Source organism: Schistocerca gregaria, unplaced genomic scaffold, assembly GCF_023897955.1.
Source record: "Schistocerca gregaria isolate iqSchGreg1 unplaced genomic scaffold, iqSchGreg1.2 ptg000045l, whole genome shotgun sequence".
Lineage (NCBI taxonomy): Eukaryota > Metazoa > Arthropoda > Insecta > Orthoptera > Acrididae > Schistocerca > Schistocerca gregaria.
The window spans coordinates 387,501-404,690 of NW_026061703.1; the positions used below are offsets into that span (position 1 = coordinate 387,501).

Consider the following 17,190-nt stretch of genomic DNA (forward strand, 5'->3'; position numbering starts at 1 on the left):
TCAATTTGTCCCTTAACCTAACTCAATTTGTCCCTTAACCTAACTCAATTTGTCCCTTAACCTAACTCAGTTTGTCCCTTAACCTAACTCAGTTTGTCCCTTAACCTAACTCAGTTTGTCCCTTAACCTAACTCAGTTTGTCCCTTAATCTAACTCAGTTTGTCCCTTAACCTAACTCAGTTTGTCCCTTAACCTAACTCAATTTGTCCCTTAACCTAACTCAATTTGTCCCTTAACCTAACTCAATTTGTCCCTTAACCTAACTCAATTTGTCCCTTAACCTAACTCAAGTTGTCCCTTAACCTAACTCAAGTTGTCCCTTAACCTAACTCAAGTTGTCCCTTAACCTAACTCAAGTTGTCCCTTAACCTAACTCAAGTTGTCCCTTAACCTAACTCAAGTTGTCCCTTAACCTAACTCACGTTGTCCCTTAACCTAACCCACGTTGTCCCTTAACCTAACCCACGTTGTCCCTTAACCTAACCCACGTTGTCCCTTAACCTAACCCACGTTGTCCCTTAACCTAACCCACGTTGTCCCTTAACCTAACCCACGTTGTCCCTTAACCTAACCCACGTTGTCCCTTAACCTAACCCACGTTGTCCCTTAACCTAACCCACGTTGTCCCTTAACCTAACCCACGTTGTCCCTTAACCTAACCCACGTTGTCCCTTAACCTAACCCACGTTGTCCCTTTGCCTAACATAGTTCACTGCTCGGAATCTCTGGTGTCGTTGTTATCCTCATGTAGATGTCTTGCGAGTGTTGCTTACTTTCCACATATTCCCGCTATCCACTGTCAATTGTACTGCAATAGGACTATATCGCCCCCCCCCCTCTGTCCCCCTCTTTGTGTCTCTGTCCTCTCAAGCTGGTCGGTCTGGCGTTTGAGTGTTAAATGAGCCTCGCAGCTGTTCATTTGCATTCAGATGTCGACGCCCTCAGTGTACGTCGTGGTATGGTCTGTGTCCATTGTCCGCTGATGTCGTACGCGTAACCCACACGCTGTACCGATCATCGGTCGTTACGTACAGAGTGAAGTAGTGTGATACGTGTGACCGTAAGCTGGCTGTGCCCAACGGTGTCGAATCTCAATTTCCATATGTTGTGCTCGATGCTACTTGTCTCGTCTCCCAATAACAGCTAGGTTGCACTGTGGTACGCCGTAGAGGCGTGTGGGAGGAACGTACGAACGCATTGTATGTCACCCTGGGTCGCTGGGTGTGGTGGTGCGGTGAGTCAGGTCAGGTCAGGTCAGCGTGAGCCGTCTGATGTAGTGACGCGTGTATTCCGACTTTGTCGTATTGCCTCACACAAAGTGCTACCCTGGTGGACCGCGTTCCATATCTGGGACATGCCGCAGATGCCGGTTGACAGTGGATCGCGGAAGGGACATCGCATACGTGCGCGGGCCACCTTCCACGTGTTCTCTTCTGCACATGTCGCAGTGTGTATGTGGTCTGATGTAGCGTGTCGTGACACATGACATCCTGGCATGCAAGAATTGTTGAATTCGCAAATGTAGGTGGACATCTACGTTTACTGCCCAAGATACGCAAATGAACTGGAAATCCGTTGTTGAGCGGTTGTTCACGCTGGAGGTGAATCTGTGATGGCGACGATCGGTACAGCTATTAACCGGTTGTTTCAGCGGTACCCGCCACATCCACACACGTGACTAGGCCCATGTGGGTATGAAGCGATACGCGGCGGTGGCTTGGTGGGACTGTTCCCGGCCGGTGAAGGGGGGCCGCCCGGCGTGTTGGCCGCGCGCTGCGTGGGCGCACGCGCAACAGCCAGCTGGTGGGGGGCGCCGAGTGGCAGGAGCGCCAGCAGACGGGCCCGGCAGGCGGCGCAGCTACGCTGCGGCGCACCCTGCACGCGGCGCCTGGCGGCCAAAGTTGGTTCAGCCGAGCCCGGTGCGAAGCGCGGTGGACATCTGCAGTGTGCTGGTCTGATTGAGGACTGTGTGCGTTGAGGATGCGCCGCCGCCTGGCACTCGGCGCCGCGACGCCGTCTGCTGCTCGGTCGCCCCAGCGGTTCTCGCAGGTGGTTTGTATCGCAGTTGTGCGGACGTGTTGGCGCGTGCGCTGTGCTGGGAGAGTTCGCTTCTGCACCCAAGTGGGGCTTTGCCCTTGTGTGGCGCTGGCGTTGGAGCTGCTGGTCACCATAGGTGGCGCGTGTTGTCTCCCGCCGGCAATGCCACGACAGCACGCTCCCGGGCCTCTGTCGGCAGCGGCAAGCTCAGTTGGGAGCAAGGGTGTTCGCACTAAAACCGTCTACTCGCCTAACTCCGGGTGATTGCGCCTCTCTCGAAACCGACCAAGTACCTAGGACGGCGCTGCGCGCCGCCGGGACCTGAGAGGGTTTCGAGGTGTATCGTGCAGGGGAGCTCGGCCTCCTCCTGTTTGCAGAATAATTGAGCGGACGCTTGCGTGTTCGCGCGGGCCCCCGGGACACACTCCCGATCGGCCAGCTGCTCAGCTCTAGTTGACGCAGCTCCCTGGTTGATCCTGCCAGTAGTCATATGCTTGTCTCAAAGATTAAGCCATGCATGTCTCAGTACAAGCCGCATTAAAGTGAAACCGCGAATGGCTCATTAAATCAGTTATGGTTCCTTAGATCGTACCCACGTTACTTGGATAACTGTGGTAATTCTAGAGCTAATACATGCAAACAGAGTCCCGACCAGAGATGGAAGGGACGCTTTTATTAGATCAAAACCAATCGGATTGGCTTGTCTGGTCCGTTTGCCTTGGTGACTCTGAATAAGTTTGGGCTGATCGCACGGTCCTCGTACCGGCGACGCATCTTTCAAATGTCTGCTTTATCAACTGTCGATGGTAGGTTCTGCGCCTACCATGGTTGTAACGGGTAACGGGGAATCAGGGTTCGATTCCGGAGAGGGAGCCTGAGAAACGGCTACCACATCCAAGGAAGGCAGCGGGCGCGCAAATTACCCACTCCCGGCACGGGGAGGTAGTGACGAAAAATAACGATACGGGACTCATCCGAGGCCCCGTAATCGGAATGAGTACACTTTAAATCCTTTAACGAGTATCTATTGGAGGGCAAGTCTGGTGCCAGCAGCCGCGGTAATTCCAGCTCCAATAGCGTATATTAAAGTTGTTGCGGTTAAAAAGCTCGTAGTTGGATTTGTGTCCCACGCTGTTGGTTCACCGCCCGTCGGTGTTTAACTGGCATGTATCGTGGGACATCCTGCCGGTGGGGCGAGCCGAAGGGGTGCTTTCGCGTCCCGAGGCGGACCCCGTTTAAATCCTACCAGGGTGCTCTTTGTTGAGTGTCTCGGTGGGCCGGCACGTTTACTTTGAACAAATTAGAGTGCTTAAAGCAGGCAAGCCCGCCTGAATACTGTGTGCATGGAATAATGGAATAGGACCTCGGTTCTATTTTGTTGGTTTTCGGAACCCGAGGTAATGATTAATAGGTACAGGCGGGGGCATTCGTATTGCGACGTTAGAGGTGAAATTCTTGGATCGTCGCAAGACGAACAGAAGCGAAAGCATTTGCCAAGTATGTTTTCATTAATCAAGAACGAAAGTTAGAGGTTCGAAGGCGATCAGATACCGCCCTAGTTCTAACCATAAACGATGCCAGCCAGCGATCCGCCGCAGTTCCTCCGATGACTCGGCGGGCAGCCTCCGGGAAACCAAAGCTTTTGGGTTCCGGGGGAAGTATGGTTGCAAAGCTGAAACTTAAAGGAATTGACGGAAGGGCACCACCAGGAGTGGAGCCTGCGGCTTAATTTGACTCAACACGGGAAACCTCACCAGGCCCGGACACCGGAAGGATTGACAGATTGATAGCTCTTTCTTGATTCGGTGGGTGGTGGTGCATGGCCGTTCTTAGTTGGTGGAGCGATTTGTCTGGTTAATTCCGATAACGAACGAGACTCTAGCCTGCTAACTAGTCGCGTGACATCCTTCGTGCTGTCAGCGATTACTTTTCTTCTTAGAGGGACAGGCGGCTTCTAGCCGCACGAGATTGAGCAATAACAGGTCTGTGATGCCCTTAGATGTTCTGGGCCGCACGCGCGCTACACTGAAGGAATCAGCGTGTCTTCCTAGGCCGAAAGGTCGGGGTAACCCGCTGAACCTCCTTCGTGCTAGGGATTGGGGCTTGCAATTGTTCCCCATGAACGAGGAATTCCCAGTAAGCGCGAGTCATAAGCTCGCGTTGATTACGTCCCTGCCCTTTGTATACACCGCCCGTCGCTACTACCGATTGAATGATTTAGTGAGGTCTTCGGACTGGTACGCGGCATCGACTCTGTCGTTGCCGATGCTACCGGAAAGATGACCAAACTTGATCATTTAGAGGAAGTAAAAGTCGTAACAAGGTTTCCGTAGGTGAACCTGCGGAAGGATCATTACCGACTAGACTGCATGTCTTTCGATGTGCGTGTCGTGTCGCGCAACACGCTACCTGTACGGCAGTGGCCGTGCGCCGCGTGCGGAACCACGCGTGCCTCTCAAAACTAGCGGAAGTGTTGTTGTTGTTGTGTGGTACGAGCGCTGAAGCTCTGGAGCGGCTGGCCTGCGGTACCTGGCGCCTGGCGCCGGTTTTGAATGACGTTCGCCCGAGTGCCTGTCCGCCCCGGTGTGGAGCCGTACGACGCCCATCGGCTGTGAGGCCGTTGGACACAAAAAAATAGTGGAACAGGGGCCGTCAGACGCCTCAGTCCCGCAAATGCTACTGTCTTGAAAGAGACAGTGGGAGACTGAAAAGGAAAAGATCACCCAGGACGGTGGATCACTCGGCTCGTGGGTCGATGAAGAACGCAGCAAATTGCGCGTCGACATGTGAACTGCAGGACACATGAACATCGACGTTTCGAACGCACATTGCGGTCCATGGATTCCGTTCCCGGGCCACGTCTGGCTGAGGGTCGGCTACGTATACTGAAGCGCGCGGCGTTTGTCCCGCTTCGGAGACGTGGGAGTGTGGTGGTCGCCTGTGTGGCCGGCCGCGTCTCCTTAAACGTGCGATGCGCGCCCGTCGCCTGGCGGTTCGCATACCGGTACTTTCTCGGTAGCGTGCACAGCCGGCTGGCGGTGTGGCGTGCGACACCTCGTACAACGACCTCAGAGCAGGCGAGACTACCCGCTGAATTTAAGCATATTACTAAGCGGAGGAAAAGAAACTAACAAGGATTCCCCCCAGTAGCGGCGAGCGAACAGGGAAGAGTCCAGCACCGAACCCCGCAGGCTGCCGCCTGTCGTGGCATGTGGTGTTTGGGAGGGTCCACTACCCCGACGCCTCGCGCCGAGCCCAAGTCCAACTTGAATGAGGCCACGGCCCGTAGAGGGTGCCAGGCCCGTAGCGGCCGGTGCGAGCGTCGGCGGGACCTCTCCTTCGAGTCGGGTTGCTTGAGAGTGCAGCTCCAAGTGGGTGGTAAACTCCATCTGAGACTAAATATGACCACGAGACCGATAGCGAACAAGTACCGTGAGGGAAAGTTGAAAAGAACTTTGAAGAGAGAGTTCAAAAGTACGTGAAACCGTTCTGGGGTAAACGTGAGAAGTCCGAAAGGTCGAACGGGTGAGATTCACGCCCATCCGGCCACTGGCCCCCGCCCTCGGCAGATGGGGCCGGCCGCCCGCGCGGAGCAATCCGCGGCGGGGTCGTGTCCGGTTGCCTTTCCACTCGCCGCGGGGTGGGGCCGTTCCGGTGTGCGGTGGGCCGCACTTCTCCCCTAGTAGGACGTCGCGACCCGCTGGGTGCCGGCCTACGGCCCGGGTGCGCAGCCTGTCCTTCCGCGGGCCTCGGTTCGCGTCTGTTGGGCAGAGCCCCGGTGTCCTGGCTGGCTGCTCGGCGGTATATCTGGAGGAGTCGATTCGCCCCTTTGGGCGCTCGGGCTCCCGGCAAGCGCGCGCGGTTCTTCCCGGATGACGGACCTACCTGGCCCGGCCCCGGACCCGCGCCGCTGTTGGCTCGGGATGCTCTCGGGCGGAATAATCGCTCCCGTCAGCGGCGCTTCAGCTTTGGACAATTTCACGACCCGTCTTGAAACACGGACCAAGGAGTCTAACATGTGCGCGAGTCATTGGGCTGTACGAAACCTAAAGGCGTAATGAAAGTGAAGGTCTCGCCTTGCGCGGGCCGAGGGAGGATGGGGCTTCCCCGCCCTTCACGGGGCGGCGGCCTCCGCACTCCCGGGGCGTCTCGTCCTCATTGCGAGGTGAGGCGCACCTAGAGCGTACACGTTGGGACCCGAAAGATGGTGAACTATGCCTGGCCAGGACGAAGTCAGGGGAAACCCTGATGGAGGTCCGTAGCGATTCTGACGTGCAAATCGATCGTCGGAGCTGGGTATAGGGGCGAAAGACTAATCGAACCATCTAGTAGCTGGTTCCCTCCGAAGTTTCCCTCAGGATAGCTGGTGCTCGTACGAGTCTCATCCGGTAAAGCGAATGATTAGAGGCCTTGGGGCCGAAACGACCTCAACCTATTCTCAAACTTTAAATGGGTGAGATCTCCGGCTTGCTTGATATGCTGAAGCCGCGAGCAAACGACTCGGATCGGAGTGCCAAGTGGGCCACTTTTGGTAAGCAGAACTGGCGCTGTGGGATGAACCAAACGCCGAGTTAAGGCGCCCGAATCGACGCTCATGGGAAACCATGAAAGGCGTTGGTTGCTTAAGACAGCAGGACGGTGGCCATGGAAGTCGGAATCCGCTAAGGAGTGTGTAACAACTCACCTGCCGAAGCAACTAGCCCTGAAAATGGATGGCGCTGAAGCGTCGTGCCTATACTCGGCCGTCAGTCTGGCAGTCATGGCCGGTCCTCGCGGCCGGCCGCGAAGCCCTGACGAGTAGGAGGGTCGCGGCGGTGGGCGCAGAAGGGTCTGGGCGTGAGCCTGCCTGGAGCCGCCGTCGGTGCAGATCTTGGTGGTAGTAGCAAATACTCCAGCGAGGCCCTGGAGGGCTGACGCGGAGAAGGGTTTCGTGTGAACAGCCGTTGCACACGAGTCAGTCGATCCTAAGCCCTAGGAGAAATCCGATGTTGATGGGGGCCGTCATAGCATGATGCACTTTGTGCTGGCCCCCGTTGGGCGAAAGGGAATCCGGTTCCTATTCCGGAACCCGGCAGCGGAACCGATATAAGTCGGGCCCCTCTTTTAGAGATGCTCGTCGGGGTAACCCAAAAGGACCCGGAGACGCCGTCGGGAGATCGGGGAAGAGTTTTCTTTTCTGCATGAGCGTTCGAGTTCCCTGGAATCCTCTAGCAGGGAGATAGGGTTTGGAACGCGAAGAGCACCGCAGTTGCGGCGGTGTCCCGATCTTCCCCTCGGACCGTGAAAATCCGGGAGAGGGCCACGTGGAGGTGTCGCGCCGGTTCGTACCCATATCCGCAGCAGGTCTCCAAGGTGAAGAGCCTCTAGTCGATAGAATAATGTAGGTAAGGGAAGTCGGCAAATTGGATCCGTAACTTCGGGATAAGGATTGGCTCTGAGGATCGGGGCGTGTCGGGCTTGGTCGGGAAGTGGGTCAGCGCTAACGTGCCGGGCCTGGGCGAGGTGAGTGCCGTAGGGGTGCCGGTAAGTGCGGGCGTTTAGCGCGGGCGTGGTCTGCTCTCGCCGTTGGTTGGCCTCGTGCTGGCCGGCGGTGCAGGATGCGCGCGCCTGCGCGGCGTTCGCGCCCCGGTGCTTCAACCTGCGTGCAGGATCCGAGCTCGGTCCCGTGCCTTGGCCTCCCACGGATCTTCCTTGCTGCGAGGCCGCGTCCGCCTTAGCGTGCTCCTCCGGGGGCGCGCGGGTGCGCGGATTCTCTTCGGCCGCCATTCAACGATCAACTCAGAACTGGCACGGACTGGGGGAATCCGACTGTCTAATTAAAACAAAGCATTGCGATGGCCCTAGCGGGTGTTGACGCAATGTGATTTCTGCCCAGTGCTCTGAATGTCAACGTGAAGAAATTCAAGCAAGCGCGGGTAAACGGCGGGAGTAACTATGACTCTCTTAAGGTAGCCAAATGCCTCGTCATCTAATTAGTGACGCGCATGAATGGATTAACGAGATTCCCGCTGTCCCTCCGCGCGAGCGCACGCGCGCGTTTCGGCTCCCGCGTCTTCGTCGCGTTCATCCCGGAAAAGTGTCTTGATTCCGTGGAAAATCGGCACAGTGCTTTCGGGTATCATTCTACAACGCGTGTAAAAATTTCAAGGCCGTACGTTTCATACTTTCCGATTTATGGCAAGTTTAGTGAAAAGTGTCTTGTGCCGCGTGTGAATCGGGTTACCGCCGAGGTGGCCACTGCGCGCGCACTACTGGCCACGCGCTTTCGCCTCACACACTTTCGCGGATAGTGTGAAAATTTACGCTCCGATATCGGTGAAACTGTGAGCAAATCTGCGCCGATACATATCACGTCTCGTGCTCAAATTTTATCGTTCTACGTAAAATACTTCCCGTAATATTACCAGTTGTGTGAAATACGCGATGCTGTTCTGTGCGAGTGTTTTTTGTGCGTTTTCCCACGATATTTTGAGTGCGTAAGAGTGCTCCGATACCGATGAGAATTTGATCGTAGTTCTACAACAGTGCCACGATTATTCTACAGGAAGCAGATCTGCATTATATCACTGGTGATCAAGTTATAAGTACTTGTCTCCGGCCTACAAGTGCGGCAGCAATCTACACATCTTCCTCCAAATACAAGTGATTATAGTGCTTCATCTTAAATCAAAATACGCCATTGGAGTTGTGGAAAGTTCCTGAGATGCTGTGGAAGACATCATCACAGTAAGTGCAGCGGCATTTGCATAATAACGGGGTCCTTGACATTGTTTGAAAGCTGCCTGTCGGCGCCGCCTTACCGGCGAACCAGAGAGCAGAGGTGGAATACAGACCCACTTGTTGAGAGCACATGCGCTAGCAACCCGCTGAAGTAACTAAAATCCCAGACAGACAGTGTGAAAGAGCAGTCTTTCCTCAACCTATATGTATGCGCAAAATAATTTTAAGTCTTTTAGTTTAGGAAATCAAATAGCTTCTGCTGCAAAGTGCGCTGACTGGCACAAATAGGCGACGGCAAGCGCGTCTAAACTCAGTGACAATTTATCGGCTAACTGTTACACAAGTGAAAATCCCAGATAGACAGAGTGAAACAGCATTCATTCCTCAATCACTATGTATACGTAGAATAGTTGTAAGGTCTCTAGATTTTAAAATTTAATTAAATAGTTTCTGTGCAGAATAGGGCAGAGGGCAGGCGCGAGTTCAGCTTAGTCCCTTACGACAAATTAAGGTCAATGTAATTCTAATACAGTGGTAGGGTACACTCCTCTTGATCACCCCCAGCGTTTTTTTTTTCCGTGCATGCGACCGCGGCACGTCGATGTTATTCTAGGTCATTATTTCTCTTGGAGGTGTTATTATATGTACAATGTAACATAATCCAGTGATATTGTTGATATTAATTGATAATGTTCAGTGTTTAAAATAATTTTTAGACACAGACAATCTGAATCAAAATTGTTCTTGTTGTGGCCCGCGCTGTCCGAACATGCGATGTGCCAGGCGCGAAGCTAGTTTGAGCCCCTTGGCCACCCCCTGTGTTTACTGTCAAAAAGTAAATTGATGTTGTCGTGACGTGCGCTCTCCACCCATGTGATTGCGGCACTTATTTCTAAGGAATGTGACAAGATAAGGACAATGCAATCTAATACAGTGGTAGTGCACACATTCTTTAGTCATGCTCAGTGACTGAAAAATAATTTTAAATTGATAGTGTGAATAATGAAACCTTGTTATTCGCTACTGGCGCTGTCCGTAAATACGATTACAGTCGATGGGAGGCTACTATAGGCTCTACGCCTTCCAAATCTGAGAAGATATGAATAATATAACCTAACAAAGTGTTGGCGTAAACCTCCCTCAGCCGCGAACAGTGATTAAAATAATTTTTCAGTCTCATAGTGTCAATAGTTAAATTGTATTTGCTGTGGGGTGCGCGATCCGCAAATGCGGGTGGAGCTGGTGCGAAGTTAATTTACTGCCGTCCTTCTGCAAATTCTGGAAAGATATGGACAATTTAAACTAATACAGTGTTAATGTACACCATACTCCGCCACGAGTGTGAATTTCCGATTTGCTGGACCTGTGTTTTTGAAGCCGCGGCAGCGAGCGGACCCTACAGAGCGCAACAGACTGCCCCCGCCCACCACCCCGCGAGAGCGACCGCATTCCAGCGCCCGGCCGGCTCGGTCGCTGCAGGCAGGCAGCCGACGCGCTTGTCCCCAGCCCGCCCAGGTAGGCTCGTCCCCAGGCGGCCGGTGAGGACCAGAAACCAGCTCTGCAGCAGCACTACGCGCTGTGCTAAGCCACTCGCGACTAACGAACCGGCGGAGTGTTTCACGCGCAAGTGTACAATAGCGGATTCTACAAGGACACACTTAATAACTCGAGAAAAGGCCACATGAAACACACAAGGTAACACCCAAAAACAAAACAAGAATGGGAACAAACAAAGAAATGTCGCCTACAATAACAGAGCCCAACAGAAACTCGCTGGCCCCCATGGAGAACGATACCTCCAAATCCCAGGAAGATCTGGAAAACATGGCAGCTATGAGGGAAGAAATAGTGGCGTTCCTTTTCAATGAAACAAACAAGATAAACAATGTCCAGAAAAAGTTTATTTTGGGAAAATTATCAGCATATGAGCAAATTGTGCGGAGATACGAAATGGAAATCTTGGAACTGAAAACGGAACTCAGGTGCACTAAAGCTGCCCAAGCTGCAAAAATACCAGTACAGGAAACATATGCTTCCAAGGCATCCACCAAAGTGATACCCACCAACAAAATTCAAGGCCCAAAACCTGAGCCCAAATTACTGGTTGTAAAGCCAGCAGAAGGAGCACAACAAGCAGCAAAAGATCTCGAGGAAACAGTAAAAAAAGTCATCTCGACATCGCTGAAAGATGTGAGGGTCACGAAATTTAAGACTACAAGGGACAAAAACGTAATACTAGAATTCCCAGACACCGAAGAAGCTAATAGACTGAAGGAGTGTGAAGAGCTTAGTCGTTCTGGGCTTACCATACAGGACCCCAAGAAAAGGAATCCCAGGGTAATTCTCTTTGATGTTCCAAGAGAAATGCAAGAAGAACAGCTGAAAACTGAGCTGTATGAAAGTAATCTGTCGAGAACAGGTCTCACACTTGAAGAGGTTGTGAGTGGAACACAGATCGCCTTCAAAACTGGACAAAAGAATCGAGAAGTGGTGAACCTAGTGCTGGAGGTGGCACCAAAAATATGGAACAGGCTGACTGACCAAGGACGAGTGTATGTCCACTGTACATCACACAGGGTGCAAAATTACACAAATATTAGCAGGTGCTATAAATGCCAGGGCTTTGGCCACACATCAACAAGATGCACAAGCGCTGAAACAATATGTGGACACTGTGCAGCACCTGGACACTCCTTCAAAGAATGCAGGCTTAAAGAACAACCACCACATTGCGCGAACTGCAAACGCAGGAAGAAAGACTGCAAACACTCAGTTCTGGACCAAAACTGCCCTGAATACAAAAGAGCAAAAGAAGCAATACAACGAATGACCGACTATGGGAAGTAAGAACAACGATGTGCCACCCTCAGACCATAGATCCTCAATGGACTTACAACTTCGCCCCTTAAAAATCCTTCAAATAAATGGACAAAGATCTAAAACAGTACCTGACCAACTAGTCATGAAAATGGAGGAAGAGGAGTTAGATGTACTATTGGTACAGGAACCGTACACACTAGACAACAAAATCAAAGGCTATCCACTGGGTTATCGAATGGTTTACAGCTCCAAACATGGAACACCAAAGGCAGCTATAATCATTCGTACTAAGAGCTTAAATGTACTTCAGCTAAACACGTTCACTGATACACATACATGTGTGGCAAGCATAAGTGGAGCCTTTGGAGAGCTGTACCTGGTGTGTGTGTACTGTCAGTATGGTGAACCTATTGACCGCTTCCTGAATAAACTTGAGGACATACTGCACAACTTTGCTGGAAAACCAGTAATTATAGGCCTAGATGCAAATGCGACATCTCCATTATGGTATGGTGATATGGCAGATGGGGATGGTAGGAAGATGGAAGACTTCATCTACCAGCATGGTCTTGTACTACTGAATGAGGAATCTCCATTAACAACTTTCAGTGGACCAAATGGAGAGAGTAACATAGACCTCACTATTTGTACAACGATTCTGGCTAGAACAACGACAAAATGGGAGGTACATGGGGGATGGACAACCAGCGATCACAGGGCCATAACATATGAAATTGCCCCACAATGTAGAAACAGAACAGCTAAAATGCAAGAAAAATACAACACACAATTTGCAAAATGGGCAATTTTTGATCGGTGCTTTGCAAAGGAAATAGAAAACCTGGAGAATATACAAGCAATGGACGTTAATGAGAAAGTCCGATGCCTTGAAGGGGCAGTACAAGCTAGCTGCAAAGAATCAATGAGGAAAAGAACCTGGCTACAGCACCCTATACCATGGTGGAACGAGACACTTAGACTACAGCGACAAAATACAGTGACAGCACGACGAACATTGCAAAATGCCCGCAGAAATGGAACTCCAGAAGAAATCGAAGCCGCTAAACAAGAGTACAACAGAAGACGCAACGATTACACAAAACAGATCACCATTGCTAAAGAGGATGCATGGAAGAAATGGGTATCTGACTGTGACAACAACAATCCCTGGGCAGCAACTCAAAAAATACTCCGACCAAAAACAGGTACAGAAAACGTCCTCAGCAACATAAAACTTCCAAACCAGACCCAAACAATGACGTGGAAGGACACAATACAGTATCTCCTGTGCTCTCTTCTGCCTGATGACAAACCAGAGGAGGATACAGATCATCAGGAAGAAGTTAAGGCGGGAAACACTAGGTACAACAATATAAAAAACGCACCAGAGTTTTCGAGAGAGGAAGTGGACACTGCCATCAAAGCATGTAAACCGAAGAAAGCTACAGGCCCTGATGGTATTGATGACCTAATAATCAAAAGAATATGGCGTACACATCCATCTCTCCTAATGGATATTTTCAACTCTTGCCTTCATGAACATACTGTACCTGAGTCATGGAAGGAAGGACTTGTGTGCATATTGCTCAAGTCCCATGAAAAGCCTAGAGATGAACCAAAATCATATCGTCCCATATGTCTTCTATCTATACTAGCGAAAGTACTTGAAAGACTAATGGTATGGCGCCTGGAGGAACAATACGAAGCCTCAGGTCTTAAAGCCCCAAACCAGTTCGGATTCAGGAAAGGTGCATCCACAGAGATGGCTATTAGGCAAGTGCTACACAATACTGTGTGTGAGGAGAAGTATGTCATGGCCATCTTTGTGGATATTGCTGGGGCGTTTGACAATTTATGGTGGCCAAGTGTCATGAGGAGGCTACGAGAAATAGGCTGCCCACTAAACATATACAGAATAATCGAAAACTATTTCACAAATAGGAAGGCCATAGTTCAAACAAGTGCTGGCACTATTGAAAAATTAGTCACAAAAGGGTGTCCACAAGGCTCCATCTGTGGTCCCTTTCTTTGGAATCTAGTTTTTGATGAAATAGTAGCGGAAAAAGAAGGGAACCAATGGAGCAAAGTAGCGTATGCAGATGACCTGGCCATTATCACTCGAGGCAACAGCCGCAAGCAACTTGAGGACCAGGCAACACTAGCCTTGAGAGAGATTGGGAACTGGGCCAAGACAAATAAACTGCAAATCTCCAAACCAAAGACTGTAGCAATGACATTAAAAGGACACTTTGATAGGGAGAGGCCACCACAAATAAAATTTGAAGGGCAGAACATTAAGTTTGTGACAGAATTCACATACCTGGGCGTTACACTTGATGAGAAGCTGTCGTTCACTCCACATGTGAAGAGAATCCAACAGAAGCTGGGTGCAATATCAGGTGCATTAATACGGGTCACCAGATCAGAGTGGGGTTTAAAACGACGATCATTGAAACTAATCTACAGTGGTCTCTGTTTGTCAATTTGTAAATATGGTGCTGCAGCTTGGGGGGAAAGAGCGAAGACTAAGTATATCCAAAGGATACTCTACTCAATCCAGAGACCATTCCTATTACAGATGACAAAAGCCTGCAGGACAATATCAAATGAAGCCCTACAGGTACTCTCTGGATGCTTCCCACTGGACCTTGAGGTAATAAGGGCAGCCCTATTGTACCACACCAAACATGGTATGGTTGGAAGTGTTGCAGGGTTTCCAGTACCCGGGCCGCAAACACCTCAAACAAGACCAGCAAAGACAATTGATTACATGCTGCAACAGGAATGGCAAGCAAGGTGGGAAGGCTCAGAGAAGGGGAGGGTCTTATATGAATGGACTCCAAATGTCTCACACTGGCGGACAGGCTGGCGAAAAACGGTGACACCATCATACTCACTCACCTGCCTGCTCACTGGACATGGCCTACGGAAGAAGCTGCATCAACTCACAATTGAAGCAGACCCAATGTGCACATGTGGAGAAGAGGAGGACACCGACCACATCCTCTATGTATGCACAAACTTCCAAGAACAGAGGCACAGACTCATAACAGCAGTGGGTGAAACAACCTTCCAGTCAAAACATCTGCTACTGGAAACCAGTGAAACATACACTGCAATAAAACTGTTTGCCGAGGAAGCCTTTGAAGTCAGGGAAGTAACTAGAATATTAAATGAAATAGAGTAGGTAAGACAAATGAATGGACTCCAGTGACTTTGCCTGGTTATCAATTACCAAGTTTAAAATAAATATAAGTTATAAATAAGTAGGTATACTATAGAAATAAGAAAGTGACCAACCCTGAACCTGACACAATATGACAAACAATTAGCACCCCAGTGGCCTCCCCTGGCAACAAATTATGCAGCAAGGACAGAGGAACTAGTAACTAATTGGCATAGAGAAGTAAATTAAAGTGATCAGTAAGTGGCAAGGACAGAGGAACTAGTAATTATTTAGTATAGTGTAGTAAAGTAAAATGATCACTAAGAAAACCTGTGTAAATTTAATTGTATAGTATAGTATCACAAAAGTGAATTATCATATGAAGATACACATGCATGTTATAGTGAATAAGAGCTAAATTTATCCCACATCCAGCCTTTCCAGTCCTCAACAGCATGTTGGCCTGGACAGGCTGGAGGACAAACCTCCCATGCGAATGGCATGAAGATTGTGGATGCTATATCTCTGGCACAAGGGTCGATGCCAGGGATGGCGGCACCGCCTCCACGCGGTTCCCCGTGGGCACCCAATGGGTGGCTAAAGGTGCTCCTCCACGGAGGGTCCATTCCCCCACAATGGGGGTAGTTTTTCCAAGACAGTTCCCTTGCAGAAAGTAGCTAGGTTGTGGACCATGGAGAGAATTAGAAGGGAGTATGAGCGAGAGCTCCGGTATCCCTAATGACAATTCCTCTCTGGTGTGGGGTAACACCCTAACCAGCGAACCCATGTACAGTACTGTCCCTATCGCCTGTTGAGCTGTCCCTGTCCTCGCGTGCGGTCGAGCGTCGCGTGCGCTCCCGTTCTTTCGTCGGTTTGGGTGGGTAAAACGTGTGCGATCGATCTGAAATTTGGCATAGAGCTTCGTGTTGTGCCACTACATCACGTGTAAAAAAATATTCGGTGTCGCTTCACGCGTTTGTGAATTACTGTGACATTTGCAAAATTTTAAATTTTCGTGTGTTTCGTCGTATCCATGGAGCTTGTGGTGTTTGTGATGTCCTTCGCCGACGCAGACGTCACCGCACGACGTCGCTGATGGATCACCTTTGTCGTCAAACAGGTATTTCTAGACAGTTTTTTAAAAAAATCGATGTTTTTCTAATCTTTTTATGCACGTCAATCTCGTGAATCATTGCCACCTGTGTTTTACTGAAGGGGCGCAGTAACCGTATTTCGATTGATAATGCACGGTAAAGTGGTCGACTGTGCCTAGAAACTGGTTTTTTTTGGTGGTCGTGTGGTACCTTTGTCTGTCACGCGCCTTCGCGTGCTCCGCGTGTATTGAGAAATCCGTTGCCATCCGTCCACTGCCAGTATTTACCTAGGTTCCAAGCACACAGCTGTATTCGTGAGGTCTTCCTCTATCGGATAGCGCCTAAAAAAGTGTCTCTCCCTTTGTTAGTTTAAAAGTTAGAGGCAATCGTAGCGTAGAAAGCGTGGTAACCACGTGGCGACCGGAAGTTGCCTATAATATCGTAAAACCGGCCGTGGGAGAAAATCTAAGACCTCCCACACGCAGATGTTCTCATGCTCTGTCAGACGATGTTAATCAATTAGGGTGTTTCATTCATAATATAGGTGTTATATCAGTTTTCCCTACGGCCGCGCGCACGCATCGCCGATCAGCCGCGCTCGCCGCGCCGCGTCTGGCCAGCAGTGTCAATAGAGCTAGCGCCTTCTCGTGTAGGGAACTGAGCATCAGAGGCGTATAGCCAGCTTAATCCCTTCCCAAATGGAGTACTTAACTACACACTCTCCTTTCACGGATTAAGAAATAAACTCATTTTTCCGTCACTATCCGCAGTCCCTTGCGCGTCTCAGATAATCGTCACCTACCATTGAAATGCTAAGGCTTAGGTAAGTTCCAAGCACGCTGTTTTCATGTCCCACTGCTACCCTTTCGACACCCAACGAGAAAAGGCTAGGTCTCCTTTTATCCTTCAGGGACCGCAGCCACTTTTGTCCATTTTTTTTTTTTTTTTTTTTTTTTTTTTTGCTCATGCTAGTACGTTAGATACTGCTCGTGAAATATATATTTGTGCTTCTTTTCTGGATGTGATCACTGTATTCTTGTAGGTTGTATCTTCATTGTAGATAGTTATTGGTTAGGTTAGGAACAACACTTGCAGAAGTAAAGTCGTGTGAGCCGCACAGTCTGCAAGAGCGAGCAATATCTAGGTGAGACAGTGAAGAGCTCCAAGCGGTCACCCAAGCCTTTAAAATTTCTGTGGTGGCTTATACTCGTATGTTAATACATTTATTATATATGTGTTAGGTTAGTAAACTTAGTTCCAAAGAGGTAGTTTGTGTGTGTTGCGTGTCTGGCGGACGCGCGTAACCTTCCAAGGACAGAAAACAACTAGGTTATATGTTTCTCTTTCAAAGTG

The 17,190-nt window shown here is 50.2% G+C and overlaps 2 non-coding genes and 1 pseudogene across 2 annotated transcripts; all 3 read left to right on the forward strand.

Annotated features, from left to right (window-relative positions):
• Positions 1-2,500: 2,500 nt before the first annotated feature.
• LOC126301160 (small subunit ribosomal RNA) lies at positions 2,501-4,393 on the forward strand. Its single transcript, XR_007552945.1, has one exon. It is a non-coding gene; the product is annotated as a small subunit ribosomal RNA (ribosomal RNA).
• Positions 4,394-4,757: 364 nt separating this feature from the next.
• LOC126301214 (5.8S ribosomal RNA) lies at positions 4,758-4,912 on the forward strand. The gene has a single exon (XR_007552980.1). It is a non-coding gene; the product is annotated as a 5.8S ribosomal RNA (ribosomal RNA).
• Positions 4,913-5,100: 188 nt separating this feature from the next.
• On the forward strand, positions 5,101-8,077 carry LOC126301201 (large subunit ribosomal RNA; annotated as a pseudogene).
• Positions 8,078-17,190: the final 9,113 nt, after the last annotated feature.